This window comes from Talpa occidentalis, unplaced genomic scaffold (assembly GCF_014898055.3).
Source record: "Talpa occidentalis isolate TD23 unplaced genomic scaffold, MPIMG_talOcc4v2.1 talOcc4.12, whole genome shotgun sequence".
Lineage (NCBI taxonomy): Eukaryota > Metazoa > Chordata > Mammalia > Eulipotyphla > Talpidae > Talpa > Talpa occidentalis.
In genome coordinates, this window is record NW_023601212.1 from 13,568,163 (window position 1) to 13,585,262 (window position 17,100).

The 17,100-nt window shown below is 49.4% G+C and overlaps 1 long non-coding RNA gene across 3 annotated transcripts in view; it reads right to left on the minus strand.

The window, feature by feature from the left end:
• Positions 1 to 17,100, minus strand: part of LOC119240679 (uncharacterized) — a 170,546-nt gene that overhangs the window by 57,710 nt on the left and 95,736 nt on the right. For all 3 annotated transcript variants that reach the window (XR_008551019.1, XR_005124162.2, XR_008551020.1), the window contains exon 2: positions 922 to 1,030. This is a non-coding gene — a long non-coding RNA (uncharacterized LOC119240679). The remainder of the gene's footprint in view (positions 1 to 921; positions 1,031 to 17,100) is intronic.

Here is a 17,100-nt window from a genome sequence, read left to right on the forward strand (position 1 = left end):
TTTCTCTCACCGTGTCAACGGGACCACTATGGACTAGAAAAGGGGTGTGTTCCCAGCTAACGTGCTGCAGAGACGGGGGAAGATTTCTGCAGGACGGGAGCCCTCAGACTCCCTGAGTGTGCAGGGTCAGAACTCAGTGAATCCTCGACACCATCCAGTGGGACAGTTTTTACCATTTTCCCTTTTACATTCGAGGAAGCTGAGACCCAAATTTGAAAGATAGTCTGTGACTTCCTGATTCTCCTGGTCAAAAACCTGGATCTCACTAGCAGCCTGCCTCACCCCCTGTGGCCCGAAACCCGCCTGTCTCTAGCCACAAGCCTCCTCGGCCTGCCCCTCTTTGCACCCGTGTTCTGAACGAGCCTGAAGACCACCTCGCCCGCTTGCGGCACAAGGACACGGAGAAAAGCAAGAACAGTCATGGAGCAGAGGGCTGCCTTCCCAAGGCTCCCCACTACAGACCACCTAGCCCCCCAACGTGGGCAACTGATGCGGAAAGTGGTCTCTCTGCTGCCCTCTCTGCTGTGGACCTGGTTTCAGCAAAAGCTCCATTTTGCCTTGTAGCCATGAAACCAGATCTCCTGGCTCCAGGCCACAGTGGTTGATGAGGGGAAGGAAGGCGCACAGAACCCCAGCCCGGAATCTCTCTCTCTCTCTTAACACAGACTGAAGCCAGCAGAGGAAAGCCATGGTGAGGTCACTGCATTCCTGCTGGATAAAGAACATCTTTGTCCCCTCCTGCCAGGCCGCTGGCAGATCTAGCTGAACATCACCACCCCGCCAAAACATGAGCATTCTCGGAATCGCAGGATGCACAGTGCCATGGAAAAAGCAAGTACGCGCAGACCCTCAGGCGGGTACATGCACACGCAGAAGCAAGTGTACGCACTGCTAGGAGCAAACACTGAAAAATAAACATACCTGACATCCAGCCCAACCGCGTCTCCAGAAGAACAAGATTCCAGAAGCGCTCGAATCCACCAGGATCAGTGTTCAGGGTGTGCCCTCTTTAATTTTCTCAATTTCCTCTCTGCAAATAAGAACAGCAGTACCTACCATGAGTATTTGTTGTGACAATTAGAGAAACACATAACCCCCCTAGCTTAGCATTCGCAGCACCAAGATGGAATGTTTGCTACTGTAATTACTTGCTGGGATATCTTCCAGTTCATGGCCATCCCTCCTTTTCTGGGAACTTCCTTCCTATCCAAGACATGGGGCGCCCCACTCCAGAACCCCACTGGCCAACATGCTAGGGAAGGGACATCCGCAGGAGGCCTATGACCTTGGATGGATCCTATTTAGAATTTTAAGTGGGGTCAAGTGAGACATTCCTATCCCAAGGTGGTCAGGACTGTAATGGGCAAATTTAAGATTCTCTGCAACCGTGTCGGTCCGCGGATCCAAGATATGTGGGGAGACACAGAGGAGGAAGAAAGAGCATGCGGGCAGCACCCAGGCCCTTCCTGCGGCCCGGCTCTGCCCCTTTCTCTGGCTACCAGGAGGCAACCCCATAGTCTCCTGTCTCTGGTTGTCCTTAAGCTGACTTGAGTCGGTTTCTGTCATTAGCCACCCATTAAATCCCATCACAAAATGACGATAATGAAAGGTGTGACCACTATGATAAGGACTAGATGCACGTCCATACAGACCATCTCTTTGACTTGTTTCCCCAAGGTCCCCCAAGGTTACTTACAACTGTGGCTTTGTGTTCCTCTTAAATAGGTAGTGACCAGGCAGCCCCGGGGCAGTTGGCACAGCTTTGCCTAAGCCACTGTCACTAAATGTGAGGACAGAGGCGCCTGTCTGGTTCTGCTTGTCTCCTTTCTACCTTATGTCCACTTTGGAGAGTGCCAGGCATGTGAGAAGCTGCATAGTGGAGCTGATAGTGACCTTGAACAAATGACCTCTCTGGGGTTCAGAAACATTTAAATATTAAGAATAGTTGCCTGGAAAGCTCCAGACAACGCGGAACACTCGATGGAGGATGACCCTTCTGAATAAGCAGTGTTTGCAACCCACATCCATAGAGCTTCCCATTACACTTTTCCCAGGTTCCTTTCATGCTTATCGGTCTCAGATAACAAAGAAAGGCCCTTGATAAACAAAGAGCATGGGGGCTGTTCTTCCCCCAAGGCTGGCAGAATGCGCTCCCTGGCTGGGAGTTCTGGGGACCCCATGGCCCTTGGAGGCCCTGGTTGGCTGTGTCCACCCAAGGAGGACGCTCGGTTCTGGGGCCTGGTGGCCTATCGTCAACACTGTACCTTACAATGTCTCTAGGGCACCAGAAACAAACCAAAATAGAGCGCATAGTCCCTCAGGAAGCTTATAAAGAATTACATTTTTATAAAGCGACACACACACTGGTTCAGGGAGCTCGAAGGAGCCATCTGCACACTGTGAAGGGGAGAGGAGTCAAGGGAGTGATTCTCAGGCTCTGAACCAAGTCTGGAGACCAGGGATGAAGGAGCTAGGAGTGACAGGGAAACTGGGCGGGAAGAAACAAGAGCTCAGAACTCATACAATTCTTCACATGCCCATCGGTGATATGAGAGAGGAGATGATTAGACCACAAGGAGTTTGGGACAGAGAGAGGGTGGGCATGAGGGTGGGGATACAGGTTGTCTGGTCATCGTCACCAAAGTGGTGGAATTACATGAAGGAATGTGCTAATGACAGTGGTTTTCAAACTTGGCTGCACAGTGAAACCTCTTGGGGCTTTTAAAATACTGAAAGCTGGGCCTCCCTGGTGGCGCAAGGGGTTAAGCACCACACTATGAAGCAATCCACAGCCTCTGCCGCATGAGTTCAATTCCCGGCCAGCCAGGGAGAAACCCGCATATCACGGCAGACCTCTCCTGACTCGCCCGCTGCTCCTCAGCAGTGTATTTCAGTCAGTCTGCTTGTTCTGTTCCCCACTCTGTCTCTGGTGGATCCTCTCACCCTCCCTGCCCCGCATCTCTGGCCTGTACCCCAGCTCTTGTATGCATAAATAAATCGTTAAAAAAAATACTGAAAGCTGCCTGGTCCTGCTCCCAGAGTCTGATTTCACTGGACTGGTTGCTGCCTGCCAGCCAGAATCTCTCAGAGCTGTAGGAGGGCGCCGGCACAGGCCCTGGCCGAGAGACCTGCCCTCCCTGCAGAATGAAGGCAGGAGGAAGAGGAGCGAGCAGCCTCGGCGTCTTCTCTGTTGGTGAGATGAGCTGGGGAGGGGAGAAGCTGGGAGGATGAGGGTGCAAGAGATATTCTCCCAGGAGACCCATCTTTACTCCCCCGGAGTCCGATTTCACCCTCAGGGTGATCTCAGCACAGGTCCTTCCATTGCCTTCCTGTTGCCCTCTGCCTGGGCCCCCAGGTGGGAGCTCTCCTGGTGGGTGAGCGTCTGCAGGGAGGCCAGTGCCCGAGGCCCCCAGACCACTCCTGTGAGAAAGGAGGTCAGGCCTCGCTGGGTGGGTGGGACTGACCTCTGCTGGCTCGCAGCACAGAGTGTCAGCAGCTGCTTCTTTCCAGAATTCTAATTACATTTTTTCCTCACTGACACTGTTCCCCCTGACCAATATCTTTGCCATGGTGGGAGGGGGCTGCACAGAGAAACCAAGGGAACTCTGGAAACCTTTCTGACTCCAGCTCATTCCAAACTTTGATGAGCAAACCCAGCGAGCAGCAGTCTTGTGGTTTGGAAACTACATCGAGACTGGGTCACTGGTCCTCAGCACTGGGTACAGAGGAGTGTGCTGCTTCCCTGCACTGAGTCGGGGAGACAGCGAGCCCCCAAGGCCTCACAGTGGGAAGGGCATCACGCGAAGGGCTCTCAGGGACCACCCACGGACACACACGTAGCCCTTACGCCATTCAAATGACATGGTCCTGCCCCCTTGCAGAGAGTCGAGTTGAGCCCCAACCCAGGCTGAGCCAGTCAGAGGCTCTCCCCACTCTCTCCGTCCTTGGATGGTGATGGGGGGCTGCAGGAGGCCCTGCTTTCTGCTGAAGAGCCGTGAAGCACAGAAAAGCTAAACTCACACAGAAAAACCAAGGAGATATCACGCCTCTGACACCAGCAACCACCCGAGACCCAGATACATCCCCCGCCTCAGGTTCTATGCCACATTTGTATATTCTTATAATAATAAATTAGCCTTTAAAATGTTATGCTCTCAAGTTGATTTCTTTTACTTCAAACAAATAATGATGAAAATTTATCTCTGTTTGTATTTACTACTCGCCACTCCTCTGAGTGCCTCCATTAACTCAGTTTTCACAACACCCTGGTGGTTCGGATGTGACGGCCTCCAGTTTATGGATGAGGACAGTGAGGCACAGAGAAAGCCCGTGAATTGCCCAGGACTGTGCAGACCACACAGCATGAAAGAACACGGCCCTTGTGGATTCTTAGAGTCTATTTACAATCTTTCTATGCAAACTTCATCCACAGATGGGACACTGGGGACACAATGAGATCAACGTAAGACAGACAGGAGGTATCTCACAGGCAGCCCGAGTGGGCCAGGGAAGCATCCTGAGGAGAGAATAGAGTGGAAAACCCTTCCACATGACGGGACAGCCGGCCAGCGAGAGGAGCTGGAAGGGAGCCTGGTCGGACAGCCAGTGAAGAGGTCCCAGGCCCACCCAAAGGAGCCAGGTAGGGCAGCCCAGAGGGTGAGAGCCGGGAGGTGCTGGAGGTCTGTGGCCCCTAGGACTGTGCTCCTGTGCTGGAGGCACCCAGGGTAGGGCTTGTGGTTCAGGCAGGAGGCGATGAAGGCCAGGGAGATGGCAAGACTGACCGCCATTTTGGTTCCATTTCTGGATATGCTCTGGTTTGCCTCAGAGCCTCGGAGGCCGTGCTTTTGTTTCTTCTCTCTCCCTGCCCTACTCTGTCTGTCCGCCAGTGAGCTGGTCATGAGGACGGAGCCCGCTGTGAGCACGCACCGCACACTACTCAGCTGAGCTGAGTCCCCAGGGGTGACAAAGGCAAGACGGGGAGGGCGGACAGAGCAGGACTGTCTGGGCTTCTGAGCCACACCCTGCATCTCCTGGCTGCAGCCGGCCTGCTTCTGGAAGGCTGCTCAACTCTGAGGCATACAGAAAGGGACCAAACCCCTGAGGCTTCCAGACCCTTTCCTGTGGTGTTTGCATGATGTGAACCCTCACGTGTTCAGGAGGAAAAAATGGCTGAGCCTAAAGCATTGAAGTAAAAAATAGATTTCAATAAAAGATGATATAAAAACAAGAAATAACTGTAAATGGAATTGAAAGCAAATGACATAAAACTCTAGCACAAGGCTGCTCATTGCAATTCTGGAAACTTTACTTCTCGCAGCTGCACGGTCATCAGTATTCAGAGGCTTCTTCCCACCTTGGTGAATTTATCACACGTGCTGATGGAGGGCAGCGCTTGGGTTTCATGTGGTGTCTGCTGCCCCTCACAACTGCAGGGGACTGAGGCTGGACAAGAGTCCAACAACCCCCCCCCCCAACCGCCTGGGTAGGGAGGGACCAGGTTAAGAAAAGGACCCGCTCTGCCTCCTTGTCCTCGCCCTCCTCCTCCATCCATAAGGAGCCACAGCACCCCTCCCTCCTGAGTCTCCTCTGCAAGGTCCATCCCCATCTACAAATCAGGAGCAATGGGCCCAGCCCAGCGAAGGCTCTTGGGGAGTGGGGAGCTGGGAAGAGGGTGGCCCAGGAGACGTCAGTTCCACAGTCACTGGGCTGTGATGGAGTCCAAGCAGGCACAGGCAGGGGCATGCTGTAGAGGCGGAACACGCTTAGTGTCCCTGCAAATGCTGCCTGGGTCCTCACCAGCCAGAATGAGCTTCCAGGGGACTGCAAAAGCTAGAGCCTCGGGACCTGATCTGATGCTCAGCTCCATAAATTTTCCAAATATCACCCTCAAGGCCTGGTGGGACATCTCCATCTTCTGGAATTCTCCATCCTGGCCTCTCTGTGAAATCAGCCAGTTTATGCCAATCCCGCAGCTGCCTCACTTCCAACACCAGTGTGGAGGGAGGCTGGAGTTGGAGGACCTGCAAAATCTCTTCCCTCCCCGAGAAACCATGACTGCCACTTGGAACTTTACTACTAAATGCTGCCTCCAGAAGTTACTGTGGTAGAGAGAGTCCTCGGGGGAAGGGAGACTTACATGTCTCCTTTTTAATTTTCATCCTAAACCCAAGAGGGAGGCATTATCACCCCCTTGTATAGATGAGGAAATTGAGGCTCAGAGAAGTTAAGGGAAACTGTATGGTGAGGAGGGACAGACCAAGTTCATGAACCTGACTCTGTAGCTCATCTCTGTTGCAAACCTCAACAAGCGCCGTCACCCCTTGTGAGGAGTAATGAGCTGGCATCACAGGCAGGCACCAGCACACGAAGCACAGGATGCCTGGTAGCTGCTGCTGCTAGGTATCGTAGTAACTGCAAGGACCATGCAGCTAGCAGGAGACTGAAGTAGGATGGAAGCCACGTGCTTCTAGCTCTCAAGTCTGTGCTCTTTCTGTGAAGTGATACCCCCTTCCATGTACACAACATCACAAGAAAGAAAAGCCACCAGGGACTGATGCCCAACAACATGGCAGGTGTCGGGCTGGGCTCTTCGCACCTATAATTCCGCCCGACCCTCTCAACAACGATGATGCGGGTGCTGTTATTCTCCCATTTCATACCTGTGAGGTCAAGTGTCCATTCTGCCCATCTTCAGCGGCAAGGGGCAGAACCAGAATGTGATCCCTGAATTCCCTGACTCCAAAGTCAAACTGACCTCTGCACAGACTGCCTTCCAGGGATAGTATTTTTCAACTCTGCACCCAACACTCTACCAAGTCCAAGAAAGATGCACAAGTCATCAAGGATTTCATCATGGCCGGGCTGGTCTTGAGTGGGGGAAGCCAACCTGGAGGCAGAGACTAGTGGCTTTGCCAGATCTGGGCAGCTTTTCCAGAAATTGCCCATTTTAGAAGCCAGCTTGCTCCTCGAGTTCCCCCAGCTCACACCCCTCCTGACAGGGAAGACTGAGACATGACTGCCCTTCAGAATCTGGATTCGGGAAGACTTTGCCCCACCCTGGGGTCCATACTTGGATGGTGCAGCACCAATATCCCCAAACTCCAACCTCAATCCCATGAAGATACGAGCGTGAACATGAGAGTTGCTCGGCACGAAGGTAAAAGCTGGGCTGGTGCGGGAGAAGAGCAGAAATGTCACACACCAGGCAGGGAAACGCAGCCCCAGAACGCGATTGTTCTCCAAACAAATGGCGCTGGGCACTTAGTGTTGCTGTGCGTGGTTTGATAACAGAACACACATCCATGTACTCAGCTACTCTAGACAAGGGACCAGCTTCCAGCTTCTCCTCCCAGGAGCACACAGCCTCCTGCCACCAGTGGCGCTTGGCTTCGGCTCAAATCCCGACCCTTCTGCTGATTTAGTGACTGCCAGGCGCCCCGGGGATGGCGGAGGTTCAGGCCCTGCCAGTGCTGCTGGGGCCAGGGCTGGGAAAAGAGAAACAGCCCCATGTCAAAAGGAGTGCTTTTGAAGTCCCTGCTTTCATCTCCCGGTGTTCCTCCAACCAGAAGTGACAGGGAGGGATAAAATGCAATTTATTCACCAGCCCAGGAGGCTCATTTCCAAACACAATAGCCATGCCAGGCAGCAGGCCTTCCCCAGAAGAGAAGAAAGAAAAGAGAGAGAGGCATTAGAGGAGAATCAGGCCCTCAGAGGGCTGTGCTGGGAGACCCGCCGGGTCACAAAGGAAGCCGGGGCTCTGTTTGGTGCCCAAACACCTCTGCCCTGTCCAGCCTGTCTGGAATAAGAAAGCAGTACCCTTGGGGAAGATGGCTCCAGAGTGCTGTCAGAAAGAAGGCCACGAGTTAGAAGGAAGGCCAGACGTTTGGAATAAGGCCTTGGCCATAAGTTTGGAATAAGGTCTCAGCTATCCAGGAATAAAACTGAAATAGTACCAAAAATAATAATTATTACAGTTGTATAACTCTTTAGTTAAATTTCAGGTCCCAGTGCCCTCAGCTTTCCCCCAGGCCCTGAGCAGGCCCTCACACCATTAGAGGCAGCGCAAGAGTTGGGTAAAAGAGATACAGGCATTTTTCAGGCCAATTGCCACGAGGCTGGGAGATTACTCTGGATCTATAATCTGAGCCTCTGCTTTTCTGCGTCAAGGACAAAAGAGCACCTACTTGATGCAGCTGGTTTAGGATGAAAGGAAATTATACATGTAGGCTATCCCAGCGTGGAATTCGACATTCAAAACATTCTCCCTGTTCCCTCTTCCTAGAATGCCTGACCCCATCTTGTTCTTGGGGTGAGTTTTGAACTCGCCTCCCAGCCTCCGCTTTGGCTTCTCTACGAAGCCTTCTGATTCCCCAGCAGCACCTCATCCACGTCCTCATGGGGTCTGTTAGAACAGCACCACACTGGACAGGTGGGTCCTAACCATATTCATGTTTGGGATAACCTCCAAGTATTTAAATCAATATTGGACCAAGGCCAACATCATCATCATGAAACGAATTTCCAGCATGCAGAAATAAACTTTCATTATTATCAAAAATAATTATTATTTCTGTTGCATAACTGAGAAAGTTAGCAGGTAAGTACCTGCTTGGCATCATAGATAGTTCTGGAAGAGGCACCTCCCGCAGTCACGGGATATGGTCGCAGTATGTTTTTTTTCTTTTACATTCATATTTTTTTACTATGTCTTGATAGCAAGTGGCTTGTCATGGTATGGCTTATCATGGCACATGATTTTTGAGGTTTTTCTCCTCACTGACCCCTGAAATTGACATATTTCGCTTCATTTGAACTTTAAAAATATAAGAATTTGCATATAGAAAATAGGAAGGACTTGTGCCTAATTAGAATTTACAGATGAAACACTACAAACTCTAAAGGTTATTTTGTTTAGTGTTATGAATTCTAATATACCAAACCATTCTGCAAAAGCATTACGATATTTTTCTCATGTCTCACTTATTTTTACAAATATTTCTATGTTCATAAAGGACATAAGGTTCCTCCTTAAACAACCTAGTTAACACTTTCCCTTTCCTTTGTAGTTAACTCTTGGAAGGTTCTGAATAATATTTTTACCACCAAAATAAGTAGCTTTCAAAAAGATCATGAATTTTAACCTTACAATAAATACACACTTTTTTTCTGAACTGATGGAACATAATGATGCACATAGATTTTTTCACTTTAATTTCATAGAATTTTTCATAGAATTTCAATGTATATAGCACATCATTTTCCCCCATCTTAATTCTCATGTATTTGATTAACTCCCTCTCCATATCTCAAAGGGAATATTGAAATAGCAACAAACCTTAATGGAATGCTTTGTATGACTGATATTACCATAGTGACTTTCGGTGTCAGAAGCCTCAGTGAGCAGAGTTGTTATGAAAAAAAAAAAAAAAAGCCTAAGAATGTCTGATATGAAGCTAATGCGAGCATTGAACTCCCAGCCTTCCACAGGCCTGTGCCGAAAGCAGATGCCCAGAGCAGTTTCTGGCCAGAGCTCAGTTCAGTGCATGGAGCTATGTGAAACCAGGCTGCAAGGGGCTTCTGCTACATCTCCCGGGGCTGGTGTCCAGGCCCATGGGGCTCTTCCGTTCTCTTCGTGTGGCTTGGATCAGACACGTGTTTCTTCTAGTGTCTCTCACGCAATGATGACCCCTGCCCCAAGGCTGCATGGCATTTCCATGCCCTCCATCCTGTCCAAGTCCACTACACTCGCCAAGTACCTGCTTGTCTCTGCTTCCTCACCCATTTCCTGGGAGGTTCCTTGAGTCAGAGCAGATTCACATTTCAGTGTCCTGGCTTGATGCGCCTGCTTCTCTGCAGCAATCACCACTGTCCACCTTTGGGTGTAGCCATTGGGGCTGCATTTCTCTTCAGGGACGTGAAATAAAGGGCCAGAAGAACGTCAAAACTGAGTACAACAGCTCAGATCATTAGCTGAGGGTGTCTGCAGTGGCCTGTCAGTCAAGACACTCAGAAAGGTCTGAGGAGCTCACTGATTGAAAGACTAAGAGTTTTCAGAATCTGAAAAATACATATTTTAACAGCTGAGTCCGGGAGTGCTGCTATATATATCTCCAAGAGAGTCTGCATTAAACAGACAATGCCTGAGTGGTAATTATCGGTTTCCATGTGTCTTTGTCTCCACCAGACTGGAAACTCTCTGAGTTAAAGGACCAAGTCTTTCTGTCTTTACATTACTAGCTTTTAATGTACAACCTGCTATATCACAGGAGCTTAATAAAGCCCAGATAACGGATTGAATGAACAAGTGAGGGACGTGTCAAAGAGAACCACAATCTCCATCCTTGACCCCTCTGGGGATGGAAAATTTGGGCTCAGAACAGCCCCAGGTCCCTAGTGCTCCCTTCAGATCAGCTGGAGAACATGGGCCAGGGTGTCTCATCACTGCAGGGCTGAGCTCTGAGGCCCTAGCACCAGCCAGAGCAGGCAGAGCAGGAGGCACCGTGGGGTCCCAGGCCTCGAGGACTGGCTCCCCTGTGCCACCTCACAGGGAATGGGCACGGATCACCTCCCTCCGGCCTCTCATCCTGCTGCTTCTCCCCTGGACTTTGCCCTCTGTCCCCCACAGTTGGCCACTCTCCTGGACTCTTCTATATTTAACTCTCTAAGGCTCATTAACTCCAAAATCCCTAACTTTACCACCAGACCAATTCAGAGGAGTTATTTTTCGGCTACGATTATTCTTCCTTTTGAGTATTAATTTCCTTTAACACTTACCCTATTAATCACTTTAACAATGAAATTAAGACAATTATTTTAATGAGGTAATGGGTGATAAAGAGCGGATGGTACACATTTATTACACAGTAGGCCAGAACGTCTTGATAAGAGTCTGCCTTGTCAATAATATATTAGGTGGGACTGTGCTCCAGGAGGGTCAGGCCGAGGACTGTTCTGTTTCACTGATTTAAATACGCCTGCTGCTGTCAGTGCTGCTGCATTTATGCTTTCAGGCCCCATAAAGTGGAGTGCCAGTCACTGAGAGTGACGGGTTGTTATTTTCCCCTGGAATCCAGAGACCGCTCCGGAGGCTGCTGCCCGGAGCCAGCTCCAGCCCCTTCCTGTCTGGAGACGAGTCTGCCTTCTCCACACCTTTCTCGTCTCTTCTTCCTCCACTCACCTTTCCCCTCCTTCCCGCTCTCCCTGCCCTTCCTCCCTTTCCCGACCTCCCCCCATCCTGAGGGTCCTTACTCCCCCTAGCTGGGGAGGCCACAGTGCAGGCAAGTTTTCCGTTTCATCCCCCACCCTTGGTTTTTCTCTACACCAAGAGGCCTCTGTAAGGCCTCTGCCCTCTCCCACTTGTCTTTGTTATGCTCTTCCCCACCACGTGATGTGAGGGCGCGGGACACGGGGAACAGGAGGAACACGCCAGGTCCCAGTGAGTGGACGGCACAGAAACAAGAGTCCTGACCGCTCCTCAGTCATGAGTGAGCAGAGCTGGGAGTGTGACTCGCTGCCTTGCTTCCCCCAACCCTCTGATTCCCACCCTCCTGTTGGTTGCCTTTCATGCAAAAATTCGTGCAACAAGGAGAAGCCCATTTCTTTGGCCCAAAAGCAGAAGGAAAACTAGCACTACCATTCCTGAGCACAGATGCTGAAGAGCTGAAAGCAGGGACCCAAACAGTTATCTGTTCACCTGTGTTCCTAGCAGCATTATTCACAATGGCCAAAAAGTGGAAACAATCTGACTAGCCATCAACAGGGGTCAACAAAACGTAGTCATGGAGTATTACTCAGTCATGAAAAGAAATGTAATTCTGCTGCACGCTATGGCATGCTATGACACAGATGAAGCTTGAAAATATTAAGCTAAGTGAATAACTCAGACAAAAAAGGACAAATATATGATGGCACTAATAGGCGGTGCCTAGAATATGCAGATTCATGGAGCTAGGACGTAAGGACTGGGGAGTTAGGGTTTGTGTTTATCTTTGAGAGAACATGGGTTGATATCACTGTATATGACACAAGGGACAGGCTCACACCTCCTCCGATGTGTATCATCATACCTCACCCACCTGAGGACACCCATGGTATCATCTACCATCGGGATCCCTCCCTCATTATTTCCCACTGCCACTGGCCTCCGTTAGCAGCTTCAGTTCTGCTTTGGTTTACTTTTGCTAGTTCCTTTGTTCTGTTTCTCAATATTCCACAGGTAAGTGAAATCATGTGATAATTTGTCTTCCTCTCTCTGGCTTATTTCACTTAGTATAATCTCCAGTACCATCCACGTGGTTGCAAATGGCAGGAGTCCATCTTTGTTTCTTATAGTTGAATAGTATCCCTTCCTGTGCATGTCCCACAGCTTGGTAATCCAGGCATCTGTTGTGTACTTAGTTGTTTTCCATGACTTGGCTTTTGCACCCAGGGCTGCATTGAACACAGGAGAGCCCAGACCCCTTCACACCAGTGCTTGTGCATTCTGTGGATCCACACCAGGGAGTGCTGCTGCTGGATCATATGGTGGGTCTATTTTTAATGCTTGAGGAACCTCCATACTGTTTTCCACAGGGGCGGGCCCAGTCTACCTTCCCATCAACAGTGCACAAAGTGCTCCTTTTCCTCCACACCCTCGCCAGTCTTTGCTGTTTCTGGTCTTTTTGGTTGTATGGGCCATTCTCTCTGGAGTGAGACCTTTTCCTGATGGTAAGTGATACTGAACATTTTTTCACGTGCCTGTAGGTCATCTGCGTGTCTTCTTTGGAGAAGTGCCTCTTTAGCAACTCTGCCCATTTTTTAATTGGGTTATTTCTCTTTTCATTGAGTCGTGTGAGTTCTTTGTAGACTTTGGATATTAACCCCCCTCTTTTTAAAAAAGATTTATTTATGTATACAAGCACTGGGTACAGTCAGAAGCGCAGGAGGATGAGAGTATTCAGAGCCAGAACGGGGAACAGAACAGTCAGACTGACGAAATACACTGCTGAGGGGAGCAGCGGGTGAGACAGGAGAGGTCTGCTGCGCCATGTGGGACCCTCGCTGGCTGACCAGGACTGAACCAGCACTGCAAAGGCTGTGCTCAATCCCCTGCACCACCAGGGAAGCCCTGGATATTCTCCCTTATTGGACCTATGATGTGCAAATATTTTCTGGGGAGTTATCTATCGTTTATGGGCATAGAGTTTCTCCTCAAGAAGATGAAGTTCTGGAGATGGGTAACAGGATGGCTTCACATTAAGAAAATAATTAATGCCACTGAATTGTCAGTTTAAAACTGTTTAAAAGTTAGCATCTCCCTCCACCCCACAGCTTTGGGAGTCAGCACTCTCCTGACTTTTGAAGTAATCCTCCTTTGTTTTACTTCAGGGTTTTACTCTCTGCACATGCAGCCTTAATATTGTAGTTTAGTTTTGCCAATGGTTTAAATTTTATAGGAGCAAAATTATGTGTGCTTTTCTGTTGGAGTTTCTTCTACTCTGTTAGTCTTATGTCAAGCTGTGTTTCCTTCTCATCCTGCAGCCTTTCACTAGGTGCCTGTCGTGCAGTGTCTGCTCCTGTGCTGAGCGAGCATGTGGCTGCTTTACAGCCTGGGGCATGTGCTCCCTTGGACATGGCTTCTCATACATAAGAAGAGTCTCTAACTAGTTGGAGAGTTGCTGGAGAGGCTGTTCGCATTTAGGATACCCTGCCAAACCGTTTCCCAAGGCGGTTAGACTAATTCACGCATCTACCAATAATCAATGGCAGGAAACTATTTTCAGTGTTTGCTTATGTGCCAGTGACTATGGGGTAAGAGAAGAAAACAACCTAGAAAGGGAATAGATGCTAAGGCGGGCTTGTCAGCACTTTCAAGCATCCTTCCTGTCTCTGTGCACCCCCCAGCTCCTGTGGGCTTTTGCTCTAAGGCTGACACCTGACTCTCTCCTTGTGGCTGTGTGCCCAGAGGTGCCTGGCAGGTCGGTCCCCACACCTCCCCCTGCCCCAACTTGACCTTGAGCCACTGACTGGTTAGTATACACTCAATTCTCATCTCCATTCCTGACAAACTTTGAGGCATCTTTTAATTTTCACCCAGAGAATCTGCACAGAATCGGGCTGCAGCCACGACCACGGGACTCTGCCTGAAACCACACGGTTGCAGGCTTCCCTGCCTTCCCTGGCCTGCTTCTCTCCCTCCCTCCCTGAGAGCCCTTCCTTTATAGTCACTTGCAAAAGACTCCTTGTCTCGGGGTCTGCATCGGGGAGCCCAACCTCAGAGAGAGAGACCCTGACCGATGTTTAAGTGTTTCCTCCTGTGAGTCAGCTTCCCCGACTCTCATACAGAGGCAGTGAATTATTGCTTCCAAAGATCCAGAATTCCATTGTTATTTAAAATTATGATGACACAGGTGCCACTCCACCCCAAACATGACCACTGAGACAGTCTCAGCAGCGTCACAAAGTCAGGAAGACCTAAGCTCACACCTGCTCCTCCCAACCTGTGTGTCTGTTGTAGAGGTCTTCAGATGTGTGTGTGTGTGTGTGTGTGTGTGTGTGTGTGTGTGTGTGAGAGAGAGAGAGAGAGAGAGAGAGAGAGAGAGAGAGAGAGAGAGAGAGAGAGGAGACAGACCTGAGCTATTATACCATAGTCTGTGATGCTGACAGGACTACACTGGTCCTTTTCTGGATCCTCTGTCAAGCCCTGAGCCATCTGCACGGCAAGGACACGGACGGAGTGCTTTCTCGCATCCCACCATCTCCAAGGTAGGGTCTCTGCCTCTCGTACTCATAAGAAACTAAAAGGTGAAGGTGTCCTCTGAGGTCACAAAGCCAGCAAGTGGCAGAGTTGAGCCTGAAACCTGAGTCTAAGGACTCTGGATCACAGAAAAAAGGGTTGAGGTCGGGAGATCTGAGCACGGCAAAGGTTAACATTTATCGGAACTTTGCCGGCTGTCAGGCCCTTTCCGTGAATCACCTCCTGGAAGCCCCCCTGCAATGGGTGCTGTTACTAAATTCAGTTTACAACCAAGAAAATTGGGGTAGCGTCACTTTGTTAAAGTCACGCAGCTGGACAGTGGAGGGGTGGAACTCAAACCCGGCTACTTAAGTATGCCCCACTGTGAGCAAGATTAGAGGCTCAGTTCAGAGGAATTTACGAGAGTGCTTGGGATTCAGAACAGACAAGATTCTAGCGAGACAAGGATATGGGGCAAAATCAAATGGATAAGCAGAATAAATTTTAGTAGTTATGCAGACAGCGGTTACATAGGACTCGGGAAAGCCAAGATGCTTACATGGGACTCGGGAAATACCTCTCCCCACCACAGACCCATGTGTAGGGGCCTGGGAAAGTGACAGAGCTACACCTTTGCTAGAGCAGGGAAAGTGTGTAAAAGGGAGTGAATGAAACGTGCTTGGGCAAGATTGGGCAGGGACCCTGAAGGTCTCATCCAGAGGGGACTGCTGACTGGGAAGAAGGTGAAGCAAGTCCTTTTAATGAATGAATGCTTTAGATTAGACCCAGGGGAGCTAACCATGGTGACGCATGATGCTTGCAATCACGTAATATTCACAACGTACTATAAAGACTGGTAAAATAAATGCGTCCTTAAATGGCTGCATGGGATCTGCTGCTGTTAAAGTGCTCAGAGGACCTCTGGAGAGTGCAGGCCCCACTAGGCACCTGTGGCATGGCCGGGTAGAGAAGACAGCCAGCTTGTCTCCATCAGGCAGTGACGGAGACCGTCATACGTGGGACACAAAGCCAGACTCATAAATCCATTAACCTCACTCTCAAATTCAATTGCTTGTTACTCAACAAGCATAGAATATTTACTACATGCCAGATACTCGGCTAGCTCTGGGAATACAGCAGCCAATGAGTCAGCTATGGCTTCTGTACCTCAGAGCTTAGTCTGGTAGGGGAGAGACACCAAGTCACCTCTGAAGAGGTGAGACACCAATTACCGGAACATGCGGGGTGGAGAGGGCACTGGGATGGCTCCTAGAAGGGCACCGACCTGGACTTGGGGTCAGAAAAGACTTCTTGGAAGGGTAATATCTAAACTGGGATCTGAAGGCTGAGGAGGCTGGTGAATTGGAACAGAGAACGCTTATGGTGGGGGTGGGAGAGTGCTGTGGGCAGAGAGTGACACACCCAGGCATGCAGGTAAGGATGCTCATAATGCATTGGCAGACTGGGTAGGAGTGGAAGGACATGAGAAATGAAGCTAGAGAGCTGGGAGGAGCCAGACTCTACAGGGTCTTACCTGCCAGGTTAAAGAGACTGTTGCTGGCTGAATTTTATCCCCCTCAAATTTATTTGCTGAGGTTCTAACCTACAGTACCTGAGAGAGACAGGGTCTCTAATAAAGTCCTTTGGATTAGTAGCCCATGTGACCTCCTTAATCATTTCTCACTGGTTCCCTTAGAAGAGGAGGAAATTTGAGCATAGAGATATCAGGGTTGCACAGACACAGGAAAGATCTAGTTAGGACACAGCAAGAGGTGGTCACCTGTATGCTGAGGAGAGGGTCCTCAGGAAAAACACACCCTGCCCACACCTTGACCTTCGACCCCTATATTGACAACTATAATGGGTCTGCCAATTCATGAATGTGGTTTGTTTCTTCCTTTCTTTAGATCTTTGATCTGTTTTTTTTTTATTTTTTTTTTTTTCACTGTGTTACAGTTTGCAGCACACAAGTCCTGTACAATTTTTCTTAGATTTATACCCAGACATGCTGTTTCTGGAGCAAATTGTACACGGAACTGTATTTCTAAGTTTAGAGTGCACGTGTTCATCATTAGCATATAGAAATACAATTAATTTTTGTATCCTTGTATCTTATGACCTTGCTAAACCCACTTATTAGTGCTACAAGGTGTTTATAGATTCCTTGGGATTTTCTATTAGAAACAACATTGTTTCTACAGAAACAATCATGCCATCTACAAAGAGGGAGCTTAATTTTCCTCTTCTGATCAGTATGCCTTTTTCTTTTATTGAAATCTGGACATTTGAGGTATTATGGGTCTTATTTAAACCCTGTTTCAGCTGGTTTTATAGAACACAGTTCTAGCAGGGGAAAGGTTGGTATTGCCTCACTACTGTCAGGTGGG